This window comes from Micropterus salmoides, unplaced genomic scaffold (assembly GCF_014851395.1).
Source record: "Micropterus salmoides isolate LMB-PRFRI ecotype aquatic unplaced genomic scaffold, ASM1485139v1 Ms_hic_scaffold_16, whole genome shotgun sequence".
Lineage (NCBI taxonomy): Eukaryota > Metazoa > Chordata > Actinopteri > Centrarchiformes > Centrarchidae > Micropterus > Micropterus salmoides.
Genome location: NW_024040707.1, coordinates 28,478,604 through 28,501,504, shown reverse-complemented (window position 1 = coordinate 28,501,504; position 22,901 = coordinate 28,478,604). Strand labels below are relative to the sequence as shown.

The 22,901-nt window shown below is 39.7% G+C and overlaps 1 protein-coding gene across 2 annotated transcripts in view; it reads right to left on the bottom strand.

Moving 5' to 3' along the window:
* The window catches only part of gnb1a (guanine nucleotide binding protein (G protein), beta polypeptide 1a), a 42,698-nt gene extending 22,065 nt beyond the window's left edge, over nucleotides 1-20,633 (bottom strand). Inside the window, exon 1 of one of the 2 annotated variants that reach the window (XM_038723242.1) lies at nucleotides 20,253-20,633. The gene's annotated coding sequence lies outside the window, so the exon portion shown is untranslated. Of the gene's footprint in view, nucleotides 1-9,700; nucleotides 9,722-20,252 lie in introns of those variants that run through there. The other variant, XM_038723243.1, reaches the window with a different exon arrangement.
* Between the last annotated feature and the right edge of the window lie 2,268 nt (nucleotides 20,634-22,901).

Below are 22,901 nucleotides of genomic sequence, written 5' to 3'. Positions count from 1 at the left end.
TAGATTAGGCCTAGCCCATGCTGGTAAACAAATAATCAAGACTGACTGAATGCAAGGAGCTGAGTTTACTGAGTAAGGATGCCATGAGATGAGTCACTTTGTTGAGCTTCTAGGAGTACATTACTGAATGAAAGAGGGAACCAATAGGTATGCAACATAAACCACAACTAACTTGACACGAGAGCCATTATGATTACTATGTTTTGTACAGAACTGTTGATTCTGTTAGGTGAATGAGTGAATACTTTACTTTGAACATACTTATTCATGCTAAATGTAGGGCTGGTCAATATGGCCAAAAATGTTATCACGATAAAATAAATAAATCATATAATGCGATATTGATAATTATCACAATAAATATCAAATTTCTTGCAAGTTTAAAGGCTGATTTTTGCTCCTGAGTGAAAGTTGAAGAAACCAGATGGTTAATTGTGGTTGATGGTAATTCAACACGTCTGACGCAATCAACAAAAATGTTGACTTACACATTCATCACATTTGTGCATTTGGCGTTTTTAAACCAGCCAAGTTCATACTTCGACGGATTCCATATAAACAAGTAGGGCTGCAACTAATAATTAATCTGTTGATTATTTTAATACTTAAATCATTAAGTCTATACAATTTCACAATTTCCCAGAACACAAAGTGACATCTTCTAATCGCTTCTTTTGTCCAACCAACAGCCCAAACCCCAAACACTCTTCATCTACTATCACAAATACACAAAAGGAACAAATCCTCAGTTTAACAGCCTGTGGGCTCTTCAATCTGATGTTATGTTAGCTGGGGATTAAATAGTTAGACCTACGACTTTCACATTAAATCCAGGCCATCACTTTTAAAGAAGTATTTGCCAACAAGTAGTTGGGTATTTGCTGTGGTTTTGCCCCATCTGTGTTCTTGCAGTGAAGGATGTAAGGAAAATAATGTATTTGTTTTACAATAGAATTTTGCCACAATATCAATTCAGCAATGACTTTATGCTACACTATACGCAAACAGACTGAGGTGTGTGCAATGCATGAACACGCACAACTTCACGCATATAACTTATTGACAGTGAGCAACTCTGCATCAGTGTATGTGTGCCTGGTTTCATTTAGAGATAAACATCGCATGTGGTTTGAAGATGCAGGCTGTGTGAACATGCAGGGCCGTAGTTCTGGTAGAAGATGTGTGTGAAACAAATGCAAATCTGAAAGTTAAAGAAATCTCATCTCTGAAACATCCACCATGTGAATATGCACTTGATAAGAAACCTCAAAAGCAAACAAGGTAAATGGATCCCATTCTGACTCAATCATGTGTCATGTTTTATTATGTCAACTTTTATTTAAATGGTCACACATTGTACCTAGGTTGAAGCCAGAATGGTGCAATAGCAGATGACTCTCTAACAACTATTCCTAGCTTACAATGGGACTGCACTTTCAGGTCTTGATGCAACTGGAATGGCTTTTAGAAAAGCACTTTGTCTGGAGAGAAGCCACCTCATTTCTTCTGCTTCTCTCCATCCATCCATCGAGAGGAAGAAAACTCTGCAATATTTAAAAGCCGTCTCCAACCCCTGTGTACTCTTCACTTTGAGTTAGGCAAATCTCCTACTGCACTCCGGAACTCCAGTCTAACCAGGAGTGACAGCTTAACCACTGACTAGCTCCAACTACTAAACAGGCAAGATTATGATCAGTGAAGGTTATGTCAAATAGAACAGCTGGCGGTTAGTAACAGTACACTAGCCTGATCCAAATGCCCAGGAATTTTGATGGATCACGTTGGCTTAATAATGGTTGATCTATTTCCAACTTTTCTTGTGGACCACAACTCTAAATGTTTGGTTTCAAAAATGCATTAGAATTTAATTCTGGCGAGTGAGAGATGATGTGAAAATCTTGTCCAAACCTTACTGCCACATGATATTGCTTTACTAATTTTACTATAGCCCTACTTTAGGCTAAATGTGCACTAGGCTAAAGCTGGGAGATGTAGAAGAGCTGGAAGAGTACATCAATCAGATCATATATGGTTTTGGCAGTTACTCAATATGAAAGGACTTTGATTGCAATCTGAGGTAATAAACATGACCAGAACATTCCTATAAAAATGATTACCTTTTGTCCGGTTAATTCCCATCTAATTTTGACAATGCTGCTTAAACACATGGTAATACGTGGGTCTGACTGAGGCTACTCTCACGTGGACAATGCTCCTCCTTGTTAAAGCTTTTTCATAATATCTGACTCCGCCTGTGTAGCCACAGCGTCTTCAACTAGCTCATGTCTTGGATCTGCTGATGTGGTAGCACTTTTGAGCTCTTGCTAGCGCACCGACTGTAAAGGATATGACGCCATGTGTGTACAAGGTGCTGAGCCCACCCTTGCTGAAACACAGCTAACATTTTGGTAAAATTGCATCCACATTTTGGCAATTTTGACAGATTCCACAATATTCCACATTTTACAGTGGATTACATTTTTAGTTTTTTAGAAGTTCAGCGATTCTGTCTGTGTGTTCTGCATCACGGAAATCATAGGTTCCAAAGTAAGTGCATGTGTTTTTTTTGTTTGGCTGGAGGGTGAGGGTCCATCTAAGTGCTCTGGGGAAGTGATGCATGGTAAATATATACGAAACACAACCAGGTCACAAAAAAGGCAGGAACAAGGGGGGTGCTGATGCAGTACGAGAAGACAGAAGGGGATTGCTCTAGGACATTTCTTAAAAGCCCCATCCAATCTCCCTCACATTGTCATTTTCTCCAATGCACACACTGCGTTTTTCTACCAAACAGAAGGAGACTACAGCACTGTGGAGGAGAAGGTGAATCCCTACTCTCCCCGTCTGGCTAGCTTCAGTATACCAGAGTTTCAATACCAACTCAAAAAAAACATTTGACAGTGTACTTGCAGTGTTTACCCTAGGATGGAGTTGTAGCAGCAAATTTTTTGTCTGAATATAAAATCCCGACACAACAGGTCTCAGCAGCATTGCGATGCACATTAGAATAGCTTAAAATGTCAGTGTTTTCAGATCGTTTAATGTGAGCTTTAGATTAATGCTTTGGTGTAGGGCATGACGGTCGGTGGGGTTTGGGGGGTCCTCCCAAGAAAACGTTAAGTTTTCCAATGAAGAATATGTAATTTGACATCATATTGGGCCATTATTTTCACCATATCTCTGAACAAAAAGTTGGAAAAGTGAGAGTAGATAATAAATAACCAACACCCAAAGATCAGTCTACTGGGGAGGAACTACAACCTTTAGATTTGTGGAAAGTAATTTGGTTGGTTCTGATGCTCTCCTCAGAATCATTATAGAGACAATTGTTAATTTTTGCCTTTTGTGTCTTCATTTTACAGCCTTTGACATTTATCTGTCTAGACATTAATATAAAAAACAGGCAACATGAGAAACCTCCTCCCTTCTGAGGTGCACATTAAAATCCAAAAAGAAACGTCTCCTCATTAGCTTAAAAAGGACAAGCAACCAACCTCAGCTCCTCCAGTTACCTCCGTCCTTTCTTTTGCCAACAACCACTTTTTCAGACTCATCTGAAAACTGCAAAATAATTGAATCAGTCTGTACAGGACAGAGCTGCAGGCTACAACAGTTTACTCTCAGTTTGTACCTGATGTTCTCAACATTGGACAAGTAGGTAGTAATAAATATACAGCTACCAGTTAATTTCTATAAATTGAGCTAATGTTCAGTTACGCAGCAGCCAAAAGACGCAGCCTAGGCTACAGTATAAGCTTCTCTTCTCTGCGCAGTCTGAAGAGGTGATGTTTACTAGCGCTAACAGGCTTCTTGAGAAGCAGACACACTGGCCCTCATTTATCATTCTTGTGTAGAAACGCGCGTATATGTTGGCGTAAGATTATGCTTACACTCCTCTCTCACCACGTGATTTATGAAGCTGTGCGTACCTTTGAAATCCAGGTATACGCAATACCTGCTCTTGATAAATGCCGTGGCTGAAAACGTTATTAGAATAACACGCCCCTATATATTCAAGTTTCCGCTTCCCCCACGCCCTCATTTTACGCAATGGACACACGGAAGACTGCAAAGAAGAGGAACTTCTCCGACGTGGAGATCGAGACTATCACCAGGGAAGTGGAAATAAATAAAATTGTTTTATTTGGGAGTTTAAAGAGTGGGATTAAAGGCACCCACAAAAACAAAATATGGACCCAAATTACAACTTATGTTAATGGTGTGAGGGTTAAGAAGCGCACTCCAGCAGAGGTAAGAATGTTTTATTGCTTAATATAGACCAATATTTATCAAGTTAAGCATGCGTTTTCTTGTTCTTTATTGTAGGTGAAAAAAAGTGGTCCAATACAAAGATCACCACAAAGAGGCGCGTCTCGGCTCTGAAGAGGAGCCAGAGTCAGATGAAATTAGACAATACCGTTTATACCGATATAGTTTGATGTTGAGGTGATTAATTTGTTTCGTAAAGTCCTGCCAGCGTTTGCTCCTCTCTCTCCCTCACTGCGCAGCCCCGCCCCTCCCTCTGCGTCTGCACTCAGCCGTCCACTCACAAACTCTCAACAAGACGGATTGAGACACAGTGCTGGTCGACACTGTTACAGACCTGGCTTGTAAGAAGAAAAGCACGGTTCAGTCAGTGTTTCGCACACATACACTTCCGCGGGCCGCCCAGGTTAGACGACACACTGTTGCATTTATCAGAGAAACACGGTGATTACGTTTCAAGTCGCGACACTGGACACACCAGTCAGATGTTATTTGTTAGCTACCACGTTAGTTTTGTTTTGATAGGCTACGTCGTCAACACACCTCCGCAACATGCAGCTGCGAAGGGAATCACCGGAGGAAAAGTCCAGAAGACAAGTTCTGTTTCTTTTCGGTGACTTTATACAGCCTAGCCTACTACTGATTGAGAAAGTCACCGAAGCGGACAAACGGGGAGAGAGAAACGTAAAGCACCTTTTCCACTGCAAGGTACCACCTCGCCTCTACTTGCCTTCTTTTGGTTTTCCTTTGTGTAAAAGTTGTACTTGTACCTGCTACCAGGTACTTTTTTCGTATCACCTCCGTCTTATCTGTCTTTAGATTCTGAGTAATGTTGAAACATTTTAACTTAAATCAAGAGACAGCTGTGTGTGCGTCCCTGGTTTGTGTGTCGCATTAATATTGCGTTGCGACAGTTGTGTGTGGCGTCTCTATGACGACCAGCTAGATTGAGGGGTGCCATCTCTGGCCTGGGTACTATCTGCAATGGAAAACGGAGGACGGCCAAAACCGTCAGGGATGATGCTTACATTTTGTTTAATGCAAGATATTAGTCAAATGCTGAGCAAGAAAAACAGACAAACCAATCTCGTGTTGTTTTAGAAACATTTTACTATTCTCTTCAAAATGTCGAGAAAAGCAAAACACTGCGAAAAAAAAATTAAAAATAACCTTCGATGGCATTTGGGTGCTGACTTGTGGCTGGTTCTGTGAATCTGCAACGTGCATTTTTCCGTTTTTAGGCAATAATATCTTCAGATTGACCTGCTACTTTTAATTGTGTCACAGCTTATTTTTGTTTGGATATACACTGAAATAAAAGCAACCCCAAATAAACTACAAATGAAGGAATACATATGCCTACAAATCAAATGCTTTGGTAAAGTCACACAAATTAAACATTCAAGTCAATGTTGCACAAAAATAAACACTGAATTACTATGTTTTTTTAACAGTGGGTCATAACATATCTTTCAGTTTGTCAGTGCGTTTGTGTTGTTAGGAATTGTTTTTCTGCGCATTTCCGCACTAACTCAAAACTTGCGTATATGTACACCACCTCCTGAGCTGCCGTAGGATTTTAGTGTGCCGTACGCCAACGTCCATATTGATAAATCTCAAAGTCACTGTGGTTTTGGGTGTACGCTGGAAATTTGGTGTACGCGCTTTTCATAAATGAGGGCCACTGTAACCGACATAGTACATTCAGGCTACTACCAGAATATTTTCCACCGCTCGCGTTCACTTTCTGCCACTCAGACAAACGCTCGCTACGCACCTCCCAATTCCTTACAGGAGTTACGCTGCTCTTATAACACCATCTGTCACGTTATGTTTTGAATAGAACGAGTGAGAGAGAGTGTTGCCGTGCTTGCACAGTGTGTGAGTGAAAACATTTGTAGCTCACAGTTTAATGATCGTGGGAAATTTTAATAGCGGCGGTCATGATTCAGCAGCAGCGCACCGCCGCTCCTCAATGCATATAGGGGAAACACTGGTACTTGGCTTAATATGAAAATGGTTTCTATAAAAATATTGTTCATGTCTTTATTTACTGTAGTATGCCAAACTACTAAAAATGCAACACTGTTCATGGACAGTGATTTCTGAAAATGATCCAGCCATGGTTTACTTGGCTGGGCAAGAATATATTATATGAATAATTATACGAACAGGGTACTATTAGTGTTGGTCTCAATTTATATCAGTTTTAAAATGTTTTTTGCTGAGATCTGATGGAAACAAAGTTGATCTAAAAGTGACTAGTGAAATTGTGGGTCATAGAATACAATTCAGCATTAACACACTAATCTATACTTAAACGTGACACTACTTTTCAGTATTGTGCAGCAATACTGTGTAGCCTTAATAATTTATTATTTTTAAGCTGGTCGTTGTTTCTGGTAAAACATGTTTATGCATTCTCTATAATACAAAATTTACTTTAAAGAAGTTAAACGGCAATATTCACAAAAACAGTCACAACTGTACGTCACAGCATAAATATGGTGGAATGTTTGAGGTTGAACACAAACACTCCCTCTCTAAAACACATTAGCAGAGGCAAGGGGTATGTATCCAACTACTATATAGTTACTGTGTTTTCTAACAAGTTAGGTTGGCACACCCACAGCCTAACTCCGCTGTGTTACCAGCTGAGCCTCTCCTGTAAGGAGGGTGGACTTGTGGGTAACCTGTGTGTGTGACGCAGACCATAAGTTTCAACGTAGGAAGTGAGGTCTATCCCGGTGTGTGACAGAAATACCGGCACGTTGCCAGTCACAGAAAAGTGTAGCTATAAGGGGCAGTAAAGTTACATCAGTCAGCAGTAACGTGGCTATTTAAGCCTAATAGTTACTGAAAGTGTTGTGCTCACTGTCACAGAAGACAAATAAATATTCCATGTTCATATTACCACAGCGTCCTCTTGCAGTCCTCCCATCAGAGTTGTGTCCACTTGATTTCTGGAAGTTGTCAATGGATTTAGAAGATTAGTCTGTTTAACTTCATCACCATAAAGGCAATATGAGATGTCTGAGTTGCTGCCCTGGCAATGCAGCGTGATGATGAGCACTGTACAATGTACTGGCCTCTCCTCCTATTAAGCAGGCAATGAGAAAAGGTTGACAAAGTGGATTGTGCGCCTTTAATCACTGTCTGAGGAGTAGGTGGATTTCAAACCCTTATGGGTCTCTAGAAGAATGGCTGAACTGAAAATGAATAGCCTCAGGCCCTATAACCCATTTTGCTGCGTTGAAAGTAGAGCAAAATCCTGGGGCTACAAATGAGTATGCATAAGCTGACACAGTTCTGATTCATGATGTTCCACTCAGTTTAGGTTCACAATTCATCTGACAGGAAAAGTGAAACGGTTCAGAGCAGAAATTTTACCTTCCATGTACCTGTACCTTCCTTTCTCATGTAAACTCTGAGAGGATTCCTACCAGAAATATGGTTACATTATTCGGTTTTTCAGTTCATATGCTTTCAATTTATGCGATATCTTTTAAGTCCATTGAAGCCTTATAGATCAGAAGGGGTTAAGGGCTGGCTTTTGAAAAAGCATTGAATCTGTATGCGTGTTACAAAAAGCCTTTCCACAACAGCGGACATGGAGCCAGGGGCAGTAAATGTATGTTGAAACCCTTGCATTTCCTGAACAGCCAGACTACACAAAAGCTTAAGAAAAATAATGTACAGTCAATGACAACACACATTTACCTTGCTTCTGTTACTAAAAGTATGCTAATCAATACAATATTAAACTCTGTATGATTTATGGAATTTTTAATTGGCTCAAGGTTAGGTGTATTGGTGACTAACTCACCCACAAAGTGAATGTTATTGTGTGTGTATAAATGGTTTTATATATGCGTTAGCCACGTGACAGACTGATGATGAGTCTTGTGTGTATTGCGTATTGCCCAATGTGAGCTGGGATAGGCTCCAGACCCGGCACAGGTCAAGCGGATACAGAAACTGGATGGATGAAGTGTTTCTATGGCCTGAATTGACTGGATTTTAATCTTGCTGTCTTTTTTGTCTTGCAAAAGTTTTGTCTCGTCTCCAAGTAGAATATTGCCATTATATTTAGCAATTATTCAAAAAAAAATCTCTTTATATGTATTTTTTGTGAATAAACACTTAGGTTAAACAATTTAAAAAGTACAAGCACTCTTCTTAGATCCCACAACCCACAGTTTTTAAAAGGCAGAGGTGCCAAAAGAAAACTGAATTCATAGTGGTACTGCCCACTCCCTTCCTCATATTTTTCTGTTAACTAAATGTGCCAAAGAAGTGACAAAACAAATGTTTTACAGCAGAGCTTTGTACTTTAATTGTTTTTTAAACCCTACCTGATACTAGTGCAGGGTAGTGACCCTCTATTTAGAGGCAAACTAACCACATTTTTTGAAACCCCAATGCAGGTCCTGTTGAATTGCTTGCTGACGCACACTGACACACAGTAATTGAAACAGCTGCCAGAGTGCACTTTGAAGTTCAATTGTACACCACATTGAGTGTCAGCAGACATTCAACTATAGCGATAATAGTCCTTTATAAACAGAAATGGTTAGGGCTTTATAAAGGTAACTTGGATCAGCTCATTTCTGATCGTGCTTATCAGTTCAGGACATCCCTAATCGACTACTTGATTGATAAATTGTTATCATCCTGTATTGATCATATATGTGATTAATCTACAAATTTTTCTGCACTAATTAGCCTTCTTTATTCTTTCTTTAAGATTTTAGATAATTTAATGCCAACTCCAATTAGGGCTGGGCAGTATATTGGTATAATCAGGTATTCCGATATATTTCAAAATAGATATAAAATTAGATGATAGCGTTTATACCGATATAGTTTTATGTTGAGTTAATTAATGTTTCCATAAAGTCCTGCCAGCGTTTGCTCCTCTCTTCCCCTTACCACGCATATACTATGTCGTCAACACGCCTCCTCAACAATACGGCTCAGCTGCTGCTGGAAACACAATCGTGGTAACTTTACACAACATAGCCTATTACTGATAGAGAAAGTCACCGGAGCAGACTAGGGCTGTCGCAGTGAAGTAATTTCCACCGCAGCAATATGTTGGGGCTCAGTATTATCGCATTTTTCATCAATGAAGTAATTTGGTGCCAGTGTGGAGCAGAACAGCTGTCCACAACTAACCACTGCGCTGTAGTAACGTTATAACTAAATTTCCAAAGAAAGCAACATGAAAAACAGCTGAAGGTTTCCGACACACTACGTTCCTTAGTTAGTGAGATTCAAATGAGGCTCACTGTCCACAGTTTCTCTGGACTGTCCCTCAGGATCATAACTTTAGTCCAACATCGCAGAGCCTGCTAGCCACATTAGCCGCGCAATATGCTAACAGCAAGTTAGCTAACCTTTAAAATAAACAGTAAAAAACGGCAACACTTACAGCTTCAGAGTTTGTAGCCGGTCACGTACAGCCCATGGCGACCCATCCTTGAACTAGAGCAGACATACAGTGAGAGAGACGGAAACAAGCGCGGCACACTAAGGTGTTTGCCTCAGAGGTACATTAGGTCTGTGAGTGTGAAGATAACTGAAGGAGGAAGATTCAATAAGTGAGTGACACTTAAGATGGAGAATGAAGAATAATTAAAACAGTGAAATAAGAAACAAGCCAAGTTACTACAAATAGTCAAAACATACTTGCTAAAACAGTTGACAAAACAGCATGTTAGCTGGTCCAGTATGACTTTCAGCAGTGGTTCCCAACATTTTTGGTGTAAGGTACCCCCACAGCCCTGTCAATTAAACTTGCATTCCCCTTCATCAATCACACCTATCATCTACACTATTTATTATATAAAAGAGGATATTGTTTTGTTTTTTTCATACAATTTAAGTGTCAGTGTTAAGGTTGGTTTGGTCGGCTCAACTACTTAACTATTACTTTTGGCTAATCATTTGTAGTGCTGCAATAAATGATTTTTATTGTCGATTATTTTCTTGATTAACAAATTAGTCATTGGTCTGTAAAATGGTGGCAAATGTCGATGCTTGTTTCCTGAAGTCCACAATGACGTCCTCAAATGTCTTGTTTTGTTGACAGCCCAAAGATATTTGGAATTTTACTATCATAGGAGTAAAGAAACCACAAATATACATTGGTGTTCAGGTGTTACAGCTGCCTTAATGTGTGTATATTATTTTCATAAAATAATAAATTGTTTTTTCAAATGAGTGAACTGTCTCTTTAACAAGGCACAATTTACTGTGTGCTCTCCTTCAATGTGGCTGCCTGCTGTGGGTAATGTCTGATGATAGGGGACATAACGTCAATGGGCCTGACAGTGAAGTTTAATTGATTGATTAGTGAAACATTCCATGATGCGGTGTGCTCTTACTTGGCAGGGTGCATTGTTGGTAGAAATGGCAGGCATTGGCTATTGTAGAATAATTCACTACCAACACAAAAAAACTAAATAAAAACAACAAATATCTGACACTATAATTCTTATTATAATAATTATAAGCTGGTCTGCAATACAATCATCGGACCATCACAACACAAAAAAAGAAAAAGCAACTTTGAACACAAGGCTCAAGCCAAACAAATTCCACAGGCTTATGTTGCTTGAACGCCATGGAATGAAAAATATCCATGTTGAATAGAAAAAAAAAAAAGACATACATTAACAAAGGTATGTTTTGTGCTTGGGACAGCTGCACAACCAGCTTTTCATACAAGGAAATGACTGAGTTAGATTTAAAAAAGGAAAGAAGAAAAAAAGGAAAGGAAGGTCAGGCTAGCCCAAAGCCAAAAGCATGACTTTATTTAAAACATAAAATACACTCCTTTGATTGCATTAATAATCATACCCCTCCCCCCGTGCTCTCTCTCCATGCTTCTAAGAGAGGAACAAGTGTGTGTGAAGAGTCACATGACAGCTAGCCCAGTCTTTTGCTCAAGTGACTATGGCCTTTCTTGGTTTAAAGAGGAAGAAAACTCACCAACACTGGCTGGCTTTTCCCGTCATCTTGGGATTCAGGTTTGGTCACATTTTCCCCGTGGCAGTCAAATGTAAGGGCAAGAATGTAAACAGACAGAGAGACGGTCTCTATTCAAAGCAGAGAAAGGTTTGAGGTGCACATGCAAAGCACTGCTGTGGTGATGGGCTTTCGCCAGGGTTATACGGTGTCTGAGTGGTGACAGGCATGTGTGTGCGGGTCACCAAGCGGTCATGGTGCCAGCTACTTTGACTATTCAAAACAGTAGCCAGGACCTTAAAGGGCTCGAAAAGTCCACTAGCTGCTAGGCTAATTCATGTGAAAAATCCTGTGGGCTAATAATGTTGACTAACAAGTTATAGCAGTTACACCCCGGTCATCTTAGCTTGAGCTGAACTAAACATGCCACATGGCTGAGAGGGAGTTTGGGCTTTTAGGGAGGAGTGGAAGCCACCGCTGGCACGGGTGCGCTGGATTTATAACAGAACAAAACATCACTGTGAAACAGAATGCAAAGCTAAACTCGTTTTATCTCAATACACTTGTTTTCATAATCGTTGGCAGCCAAAATCATAATTAAATCAAATAATTGCAAAGCCCTACCACAAACACTTATTTCTGTTTCACTCAATCTGTTATTTAACAGACTTTAGTCAGTATCATTCAGTTAATACCCTTTTGTCATATCTGAAGTGACAATTACGTCCATTATGTTACATCTCTCACATTACAACCAATTAGGTAACTAGACGACAACCTGTAAAGAGGATCACATTAGCACAAAAGTTGACCTGAGTCACACCCTCCTTCAGCCCTAGTTGGAAGGACTATTGTGGAGACTATTTGCGTTGACCCATTCAGATACATCCAAAATATTTAAGTATGCCTGCTGGCTAAGGGTAATGTGTAATAATACTACCCAACGTCCTTAACGCCTTCATTGTGCCCACGGTTCTGGAGTCAAGGTAAAGAAACTTATTGTCTGTGCTTTGCCTTACAACCTTTGACATGGGATCTGAAGGTACACACATGTGGCTGGTCACATGTGGTCTCAGCTAAAAATAATGTGTTGAAGATGCATTTTATTAATCGATGCCCTACTTCAGTTACACAATGGTGTCAGGCCTCCAGTCAGAACTTTCACAGTCATTAAACTAACCCCTATGCACAATTGCAATTGGTTAGCATGTGTGCATGTTTCCGAGTAACCTGCTGATTTTTCTGTTACTTTAAAGTTGGGTAGAGGTGGACCAAGTGTAATAACTGACAAGATGATTCAATGCCAGACGAGTTGGGAAGAAATACTTCCTCAGAATCAGCTCCCTGAATGACAAATATGTTGTTTGTTGTTGCCGTTTCCCACATTGTGCGGCTTCAATTTCATTCACAAGGCCCAGCAGTTTTCAGTATTGATTAAACTCTCTGCAGATCCCATTCAGCAGCACCTGTGTGTCTTTCAGGTAAATAGGAAGTACAATTATCTAGGGCTGAAACGATTCAGCGATTAAATCGATAAAGTCGATTCATAAAATGCTTCGACAAATTCTTTGCATCGATGCTTCGTTTAATCCATGTAACTATACAGCACAGTGTTTCGCAGGGACATTTATTACTGTCGCACATCGCATTTACGCTGTGAACACGACGTGATTATGATGGAGCTGTTTGCAAAGTGGGGGAAGAGAGAGAAAACAGCAAGAGACAAAACAGAAAGTATCCAAAGTATGGGATTATTTCAAGCTAAAGAAAACAACAACTCTGTAATGTTACCGTCTGTCCACCGTAAAACAAAACTTTTGTCGCCTCAGCAATAGCACGACATCGCCTTATCAGAAAGAAGCCGGTGTTCTGCCAGCGGACCACAGACAGACTAACAGTAACTTTAGCATTTAACTGAAATCATGATTGATTGTTGAGTTGAAGGTTAGCCAAAGTAAGCCGCAGACCTCAGCTTTAAATGTGCACACGTGCATTTGTTGTTCTCCTTTTTGGGCCGTGAGTTGTAACCTCACAGTCAAGAGTTAACTGGGTGTTAGCTGCACCTTTTAACTCCCCTGCAGCTCTCTGTAGCTCAGACAATCCCTGCTACCTGTGTGTACTAATCCATCCTTTCAACCATATTCTTTGTCTTTATAATCGCCATCTTTATAATAAACAACAGCTGTTTCGTGTGCAGGATCAATCATTTCCCGTTTCACATTTCATGCGTTTTCTCTTGATAAAAGTGGTTTGGCCGGCAAGCAAAAGTACTCCATAAACGACGCATCGATGAATCGTTGAAATAATCTATAGAAGCTTCAAATACTAAAATCATCTCATTGTTAGCTGCAGCCCTACAACTATCATATGTATAAATCAGATTAATCATGGCCGTACCCCACATGCACAGATTATTTAAAGAATAATAAATAAAAAGCACCCAGTCAGTAGCTGTACTTGATAGTAGTGCAGAACAGTAAAGTAACCAGCAGGTACATAAACCTGCTCATATCCTCTGATTCATGGCGCAGACATAAAGTACAGAATACAACACTAATAATGTCTGAATACCTTCCTTGTGGAATAAAATAAATTATATCTAGTTAATTTTGTAACTGAATAAGTTACGTTTGCTACTTGTTCAGTCTTTTTCTTTATCACAGTCTTTTGTCATTAGTCACTAAGTCATGACTTAGTGACTAACTTTTAATGTTAATTAACACTACAAGAAAGTTCCACTTGTTTTCCTAATATTGATACAACTGTCGACCAGCGCTTGCCTCCTGTGTCAATAAATGCTGTACACAAGTTGTAGTGTTGTTGTGTTTGACCAATCTGTGACACTCAGTAGAGCAAAGTCCAAACATATTAGTCCCTGGGTACTACCTCTGGAGCAGGGGCTTTTTGTGGGGCAGAAACAGTGGCTCCGATACTAAATATGACCTAAAGTCCTCCACTTGAGTCACCAAGCTCAAAAATGTTCCTTCTCCTGTACTAACTAAATGCAGTCAAAGCTAGTGATGTCTTTGTTTTTGATTACAGCGTTGGGATTATTTCTAGAATTATCCCCTTCAACCCTAAGACTCCACCTTGTTCTGGTGTAGAGACAGACCTCTTGTTGTTGTGATTGTACTAGTATTTGCACCCTCAAACATATTCGAAAGCCTTTGAGAATATGCCAAATTAGAATTTTGAAAAATAATATATTGGAGTCCTAAGCCATCCATTGGCACTTAAGGTTCAAAATAACATGCCTAAAACCTAAATTTTTTAAAAGAAGTGACCTAGCAACAGAGAGCTACAATTACACAATTTTTAGCCCTACATTTGCCTATGGATGTGCAAACCAAATCCTGATGAAACCATTTCAGTTGTGCTCTGTAGGAAGCTTAGTGAGTGAAGAGGAAAAACAATTTAGATTGCTAAACCACAATACAACAGAACTAAGAGTAAAGTAATGGAAGACATAATGCAGATGACACCACTAATGGCCCAATTAAACTAAGATGCAAGAAGATAGTTGATAAAGACATCATTGCGGATGAAGAGTAGGGCTGAAACATACTTCTTAAACAATGCATCGATGAAATCTGTAGAAACTTCTTCGAGTGCTAAAATCATTTTTAGCCGCAGCCCCAATGAAGACATCTATGCCTTTAAGAGCACAGAACAATGGATAACCAAGGCCATGTATAAGCAGACATGCTGTCAATTTATAGTGTAACTCCTTGTGAAAGTCCAGGTTTAATACGCACTGAAGTTGTGGGTTCACAGTTCGTTATAGGTCTAGCACAGCAAGAACAACAAAGTAAGCAAGGCATAAGGCAAGAATTGATTTCATTTCTTTGTAGACTACACAGCGGCTTATGGGACGTAATCCTTGTTATTAAAAATGAGAGCATATTTTTAGCTACTATTTAGTCACAAAAAAGCAATATGTTGTTCTTAATAACAAAACTACATGCATGTGAAAAACATTACTGTGCCAGACACTTTCATTACATCATACTTACACCCTATGTTCTCTGAAACTTAATATAGTAGTATATCTGCAGTCATACTTGCACACCAGTGCCTGTGATAATAGACATACAGGGGGCTATTGCAGATGTGTTAGCATGTACGATAAAGCTACAATATTTCCAGACATTATATTACTCAACTTGGGTTGAACAATGCTGACAGTTTTTTTCTGATATATAATTTTTTGTCCAGTGTTGCCAATAGGCTGGGCATTTTTACATTATAACCACTGATCACTGTAGCAACATTTCCTTGATAAGAAAATTACAACATGTGATATACTGTTGATAAGAGACATTGGTGGACAATCTACTTACAACTGATCACATCACACAGAAGTTATTTCTAATCAATCATATGGGGGTCTTTCAAGGACGGACAGCCCACTTCCCTAAAAAAGGCACAGCGAGGTTGATTGAGTTAGCTAAACACTCCAAGTTTTAGTAATAAAAGTTGGATAGAAAGACGGGAGTGCTTCCTATGAGGAAACATCAAGTGGCAGTACCTAAAATGACAACCTTAATTGTAAAGAGCTTTTGTGGATCAACTAGACAACAAGATTTCAGTGATGTGGCGATATGTGGCTACTTACAGCCACACAGTCAATAAGACCACCCTAAACAGGATTTGGGCACATGAAGTGCAACACAAAACAGGCAGGTGAAAAAAACAAAAAAACAAATCAAAACGGTCAGTTAAGACAGGAAGGTTTATCAACTGAAACAGCACCTTCCAATAAAGGCACACAGAGTTACAACATTTAAAGTCTTAAACACCAACACTTAGACGCATCGGTTGGAACAAGTAGCGAGGCACTCAGAGAAATCTATCTGCTTTTCTAACGATAATAGACAGATCACACATGCTGTTGCTTTTTTTTTTTTTTAATGGCAAAGCCAAGGCGCTGATACGCACAGTTGACAGTATGTGATTTTAACTAATGAATGTGACCGACTACAGACATGAGAGCCCTGGATGTAGATAGCTGGATATATGGATTCATATTGACAAGATTGAACATTTTTCTTTATTTTTGAATAATAGTTATATTATAGTTTATCTAAAGCTAAATTAATAAATTGCATGGACTGGCTATCTCTGGAAAACCTACAGTTTGGTACCAACATTCTACAGTCAGATCGTTGAAGAACCAAAGAGGTGGCTGTCAGTTGCCTGGGCTAATGTGAACACTGTTCACCACTGTTTGAGTACTGTTATGAAACACCAATGCCACCATGCTGTAAAAATGACCAGGCATAGACGTAGATAAAAATATGTGCCGGTTGTGGATTCTGGATAACAAGAACGTCTTTATGAACTTTTACCACTGATAAATGGAAAGAGAGATATTAGGGCAGCTAAAAATACCTTACTACGCCTATAGAGTATCGAACACTGTACAAGATAAACTGTAGTTTCAAAAGTTGGGTATACATGTACTTTAAACACCTGTATTCTTTATGTGAATGTTTTTTCGGGCTATACATTTCTCTGCAGTAGCATAGAGTTGGCTACTCAACCTGAAACACTGGATACTTAGTGCCTGTAGATGCTTTTTCCAGGTGCCGGTTCGTAAAATTTCTGCATTTTAAAGAAGCCTACTGTAAATACAGTTAAAAGCAGGATCGTATCAGAGGTGAAGAAAAATCAGCACTATCACTGACCAAAGCCACATAATCCCACAGAGTGAAATCCACAGACTAAGATTTTAATCCCATTCATATCCTGTACTTGCAGATTAAAAAAGGAAAAAATAAACATCAGTGGGATGAACATTTTAAAACACATGGTCATTATCTTGTGGTGAGACTCATCCTGCGGAGAAGCTCTTTTGTGTACAAACTCAGGTACAAATGTCCTTCAGACACACATTTGCTGTGAAAGCTTTCAGACAAGTTTGTCATACACCACTTGTATCCTCCCAACACATTTTTCAGTAAAGCACGCAGAACATGCCATAACTGTCCCCCAGGGCCACTGGACAGAATGTTAAAATCTGGGTCTCATAGGGTGGGTCACATCCAGGTCAGAAAATCTGATAGATATTCAACGGAATTATGCTTAGTTTGATAGCCGAGTGCTCTTGGATGTGCAAACAGGTCTCAAATCAAAACTTATTGATAAAAAAAGTTAACAAATGCTCCATCTTTTATCTGAAGTGGATTACAAGGTGAGAGCAGTTAGGCTAAAAGCCTTAAGCGCTCCATCAGTTCATTCACAAATAAATAATCTAATAAATCACAGGAAAATCTTAAAATCCAGAGAAGATGAGAGATAGCAGTGAGACAGCAATGGTGGTACCATCCTCTGATTGATTACAAGGACATTGCAAACCCAACCAAAGTGATGAGATACATAGCCAAAATACAAAGTAAAAATGACATAATTATATATTTTAGTTAACATTAACTGGTAACGGTTTTGAAATAAAGTAGAATAAATGTCACAATTATTCAATATATTCTGACAAAAGGGAAGAAAAAAAAAATCACTGCACTTAAACTGAACTTTTTTTTTTACATTTAGAGATCTGCTTTTTGATGTATTTAGTTACATTTAACAGTGATTTCTAGGTAGGATTAAGAATATATGTATGTTCTAATTTCCCTGAGGTGTGGTTACAGATGATTAAAATAAGACATTCAAATTATTTCAAATATATGTAAATCAAATGCTTTCTTGTAAATCATACAAATATTTATCACAGTTATCATGTTCCCTGGTATTTGGGTTCACAGTCAAGATGTACAAAACACCGCTTCCCCACCATGTTGTCCTGTTTCTGAGGTGCACATACTGGATTCATATGACCAGATATACCATCAGCTTTAAAGCGTTTTTAATACAAACAGATTATGTACATTTTTATGATGGGAAAATAAAAGAAAACTAGTCTGCCAAGCCTGAACCCATCTGATGCTCGGCAGCTGTCTCTCTCACTCTGAGAAAAAGCGGTGATGAAAAAGGCTTTGAACGCCATCTTGTTCATTGCAGCTGCTTGGGCCCTGAATACAGGAACCCATTCATTCGAGGAGGCGGAGGGAGGGGGCACACTGGCAAAATGAATTCATCTGTGTGAACCACTACATACAAATAGCTCTTTTAGCAAACACCACAAATGTACTGAAACGACAAGAAATCGGCTATTTTCAATAATGGATTCTTTAGATACAATATCATAACACTGCTGGTCAATAACTTCGTCAAAGCGCTTGGCTACATATATCTTACCTCGGTGCTGGCGGAGGCGCTCAGCTCGGCTTCCTGCGCCAGCACGTCCGACTCGTTGCTAAACCATATTTCGAAAAATGTACCACTACATAATCTCCGAACTCCTCTCTTCTACTTTAAACACCATATACCGGTGTCCTGACAAGGGTTTGAAGCTTCATCGTGGATAAAGCGTGCCCGTTTTCCGGGCTACAGCTTGAAATACTATGGAGCAGCGCGGCCCGGCGGGGCATGGTTAATGTTACTGTAGCTGCTAACAACTTAACCTGCAACAGAGACGTGATCGAGATAAACAGATTGTCAAAATCCCATTAGTCCCATCTCGTTTTTACATCATTAAAAGAAGTTCAAATGAAGGCTGAACTGTGTTGTCGCAAACTGACGCTGGTTTCACACTCATGAAACTAAAATGGCTATTGCCACTATCAGGAACACAGCGGAGCTTATTATCATTTTCCATGCGATCTTACAGCTGTGTTACCACTAGGCAATATACACACACTTCTATCGTTTAAAGCATAGTGTAGAATCGCGCTAACGAATAAGCCATTTCCTTTTCAGCAGTGGTTGACTGGATGGCTGACTCTGCAGACTAGACATGGGAATGTTAACATATAGCTATGACATACAGTAGACATAATCCATGATGGTTTGGTTTCGATTCACTGAATTAAACGCTGTTAGTTCAACTAGTCCGTTTAAACATAGCGTGTTCACTACATGTCCACAGCTTGGAAATTCGGCATTATGTAAATCATTTTAGCAAGGCAAATATTTACGCTTCAATGGGCGAGTTTTACATAAAAGCGGCTCTCAACAACAACACCGTTCGTATTCAGAAAATTGTTTCCTTCTGCCATGTTCGGGATATACACTCCCATATCTGCTGTACCAGGTTGTAAACGTAGGCTGTAGCCACTGCTGGCTAACTTGGACTGGCTACGGAATAGTGGGGGTGGTGGTGGTGATTCTGTTGCTGAAGTGGCCATTTTTAGACTCCCTTCGTTGTCAATTGCATGATGCTACAAATGTTAAGCTTGAGTGGAAGTAAATCAAACTTTGTTCATGTATGTTTGAGTCATGCAAGTGTAAGAAGTCGCAACTATGTAATGATCATCTTAAACAGCTCGCTTAAGGTGAGTCAACAATAAACAGAAAGTAGCGAATGTGCGACCAATTAGCCTGCCAGGTAATCACAGGCTATCTATAACGTTAGAGCAAAGATGTGGACAAATGTGGGCCGACACACACATCCAAAATGTTGGTGACAAGTGGGAACAATATTGAGTCCTGAGTGAAGCTCAAACTGAAATACTGCTTGGGTAAATGGGCTACTAAATCTAAGCTGATACAGTTTAATCTAAACAGTTTATTTCTCAAGAGGGGGAGAAATTTACCCGGACGTTGGAGAGGGGTGCTGGCTAACCTAATACCGAGCTATCACCAACTAACCTAATTAACATTAGCATTGGTCATTAACTACGAGCTTTTCGGACAGAACAATTACAGATAAAAAATGTCCAATATTGCTCCGGTCATTTGACACCTGGGTTAACGCATTGCGTTAAGTTTCTCTAACAGTGACCCCCACCCACTCTCTTGGCAGCAACGACTAGCTAGCAGCAGCTAACTCTAACGGAGGAGCCACTCAACCCAGCGTAACCCCTTTCGTTCATCTTCCCTGCTCGACAGGCTAGCCAACTGCACAGACACTTATTGCATTTCCTGAAGCGCAATTTCAAATATCAATACAACCTTACCCGCTTTCAGTCGAGGGTATCCGTTGTTTATTTCACATTGACTGGAAACAGCTAAATCTTGTCTCTCCTTTCTCCACCCAGGCGCTCAGATTTAGCTCTTTTAGCTTCCGAGGTGCGGCACTCCCCGAACCCAGTTTTTGACCCGCCGAGGGGGGAGACACACCGGCACAGAGGCGCAGATACAAGGCGGTATTCACTCAGATATGCGTGTCAGAGTCCCGTTTAAGCGTTCTTCCGTTTCAACGCAAATCCCAACTCAAAACAAAAATCCCTTCTTGTCTTTCCCACCGTCGTCGTCCCTCTTTTTTCTTCCTTCACGCCAGGATCTCACTCGCTTCTTCCTCCGGCCATCAAACAGCAGAGATGGGCGCGGTAACCCTGCACTCAGGTCTGGGAAACCCCACGTTACGGCAGCGTCACAACGCACGGCGAAGGGTCGGCGACCACTTCAACAGATCAGGAAATACTGCCATTTTTGGTAACACCAACACACCTAGATAGCGTTTACCCTCCAAAACACTGCTTTTAATTCAAGAACTTTATCCATTTTAAGTATTATAATCAATTGTGACACGAGAATGAGTATTTTCCATGCCACATAAGGTTAGAACAAAGCCTTTCTACACACCTGCCCCTGTTTATGCCAGTGGTTTTGAAACTGGGCTAAACAGCTCTACAGGTTCTTAGGCATACGTTCACTATAATAAAACAGGAATGACTGATTTAAATGTCAGGAATCACTATTTTATATTCATGTGTTTTACATAATCTCTCCATACACAGTGTATAGTCCTACCCTAAATCCCAAATAAATGTGGCTACATGCGACCCTGGGATCTTACTCAAGTGGATACATGGCCAAAACTGTCTTACTGTGAGTCTGTGATATAAACATGTTTGAGTAGAACTAGGAAAATGTGACTTTCATGTCTGAACAACAGCCGCTACTTCAGGCCAAGAACTTATTTGCAAACCAAAACAGACTGCACCACATATTTAACTATAGAGGTGCATGTACCAAAACACAACATTACTACATGTACATTCAATAGAATATACATTTTGCGAGTCAAAATTTGATCTTGTAGTTTTATTATGAAGGGGGGGAAAAAATCAAGAAATTATTGCCAGAAATTAATTTGCCGGACATTAAAAAAATCCTATCAGTAGAACATTCAGGACCATTTTTTCTTACACTGATAGTTTGATGATTTATATCAAATTTGAATTTAAACTGTATTTGTACATTTAAACTAATCCATTAGTAATACATTGTCATACAGTAATTAGTTTTTGTCACTGTGTCCAGATATATATACATATACAATATACAATATAAATGGTCAATGGAAGTTTTTGTTGACAAGTGATATTTGCTTTGCTGAATTTTATGGTTTATGAACTGATGTCCCTTAGCTGTGTTCAAGCTAAGAAATCAGTGGGGATTTACTTCTGGTGCTGAGTGTTTGTGGGTGCACCATTGCTTGATGACTTGATCATTATCGCCAGTAGTCCAGGTAGAGTGCTCAGAGGAGGGGTTAATGCCCAGCGGGTTAAGGCGTTACTTGGAGACACGGAACAATTTGTCATCCTTCGGGACGACAAAGTGTGCATGGGCTTGGTCCAGTGGGGGAAGACGAAAGCATAATCAGCTACAGTTTGGATGAAGAACACTCCTGAGAGAGTGCTGCTCTGTCTACTGGAGCTCAGCATTTAGGGATGCACTGTTTGTGCCAGATCTGGTTTGATGTTGTCTCTTTACATTCACACTTGCCATTGTTGTGGCTTTATTTAAATGAACTGTGAAATGTGTAAAAGCCAGCATGTATACTACTGAATTTGAAATATAATAATAAAATATAATATAAAAAACAATTGATTATTGAACTCTGAAAAAGCATGTGTCAGTTGAAATTAATCATCAGTATATCAATCTGTCCGATTTAAACTTCGCTAGTCCTAGTACTAGTAGTACTAGTACTGCTAGTACTGCTAGTACTTTGTAAACCTCAAACCTGTAAGAGGAAACTTGCCTGCTATCCTGTATAAACAGTCCTCTGCAGTGGGATGGTGAGCTCTGTAACCACACATTAGTGCACATACCTTTCCCAAATTAACTGTACTGTACTGTACTGTATGGAGTGTAACGGAGTGGAGTGGAGTATGTAATGTGCAAACACAAAAAACTCATTCACTCACATTTTTATGTGTACATTAAGGAAATAGTTGATATTGGTGATGGGTTAGTTTATAATGGTCTTGTATTAGACACTAATTTAGATTTCTTTTTATGTTTTCACTGGTTATTGGCTCTAACTTAAAAGAAATGGCGAAAGATCCACACAACAGAAGTTGAAAACACCTACCCTATGTATGTGCTTGTGTATCAGGCAGGGTTCTGTGTGTGGATTTCCAGCAGGACTCATCTGCCCAGGTTAATGCTGGTGAGATTTAGTTGCCCCTGGATACCCCCCTGCCTGTCTGCATACATATGTTGTGAAGCTTCTTTAGCAGAGCTTCAGACCACCCGGGGGAGGAAGCTTATTGTCTACATTCAGCCTTTTGATGACAACAACGGAAAGAGAACAATCCACACCTTGATGTGCTTTCTGTGTCAAGCTGTCTAACTATCACAAACATGATGATAAG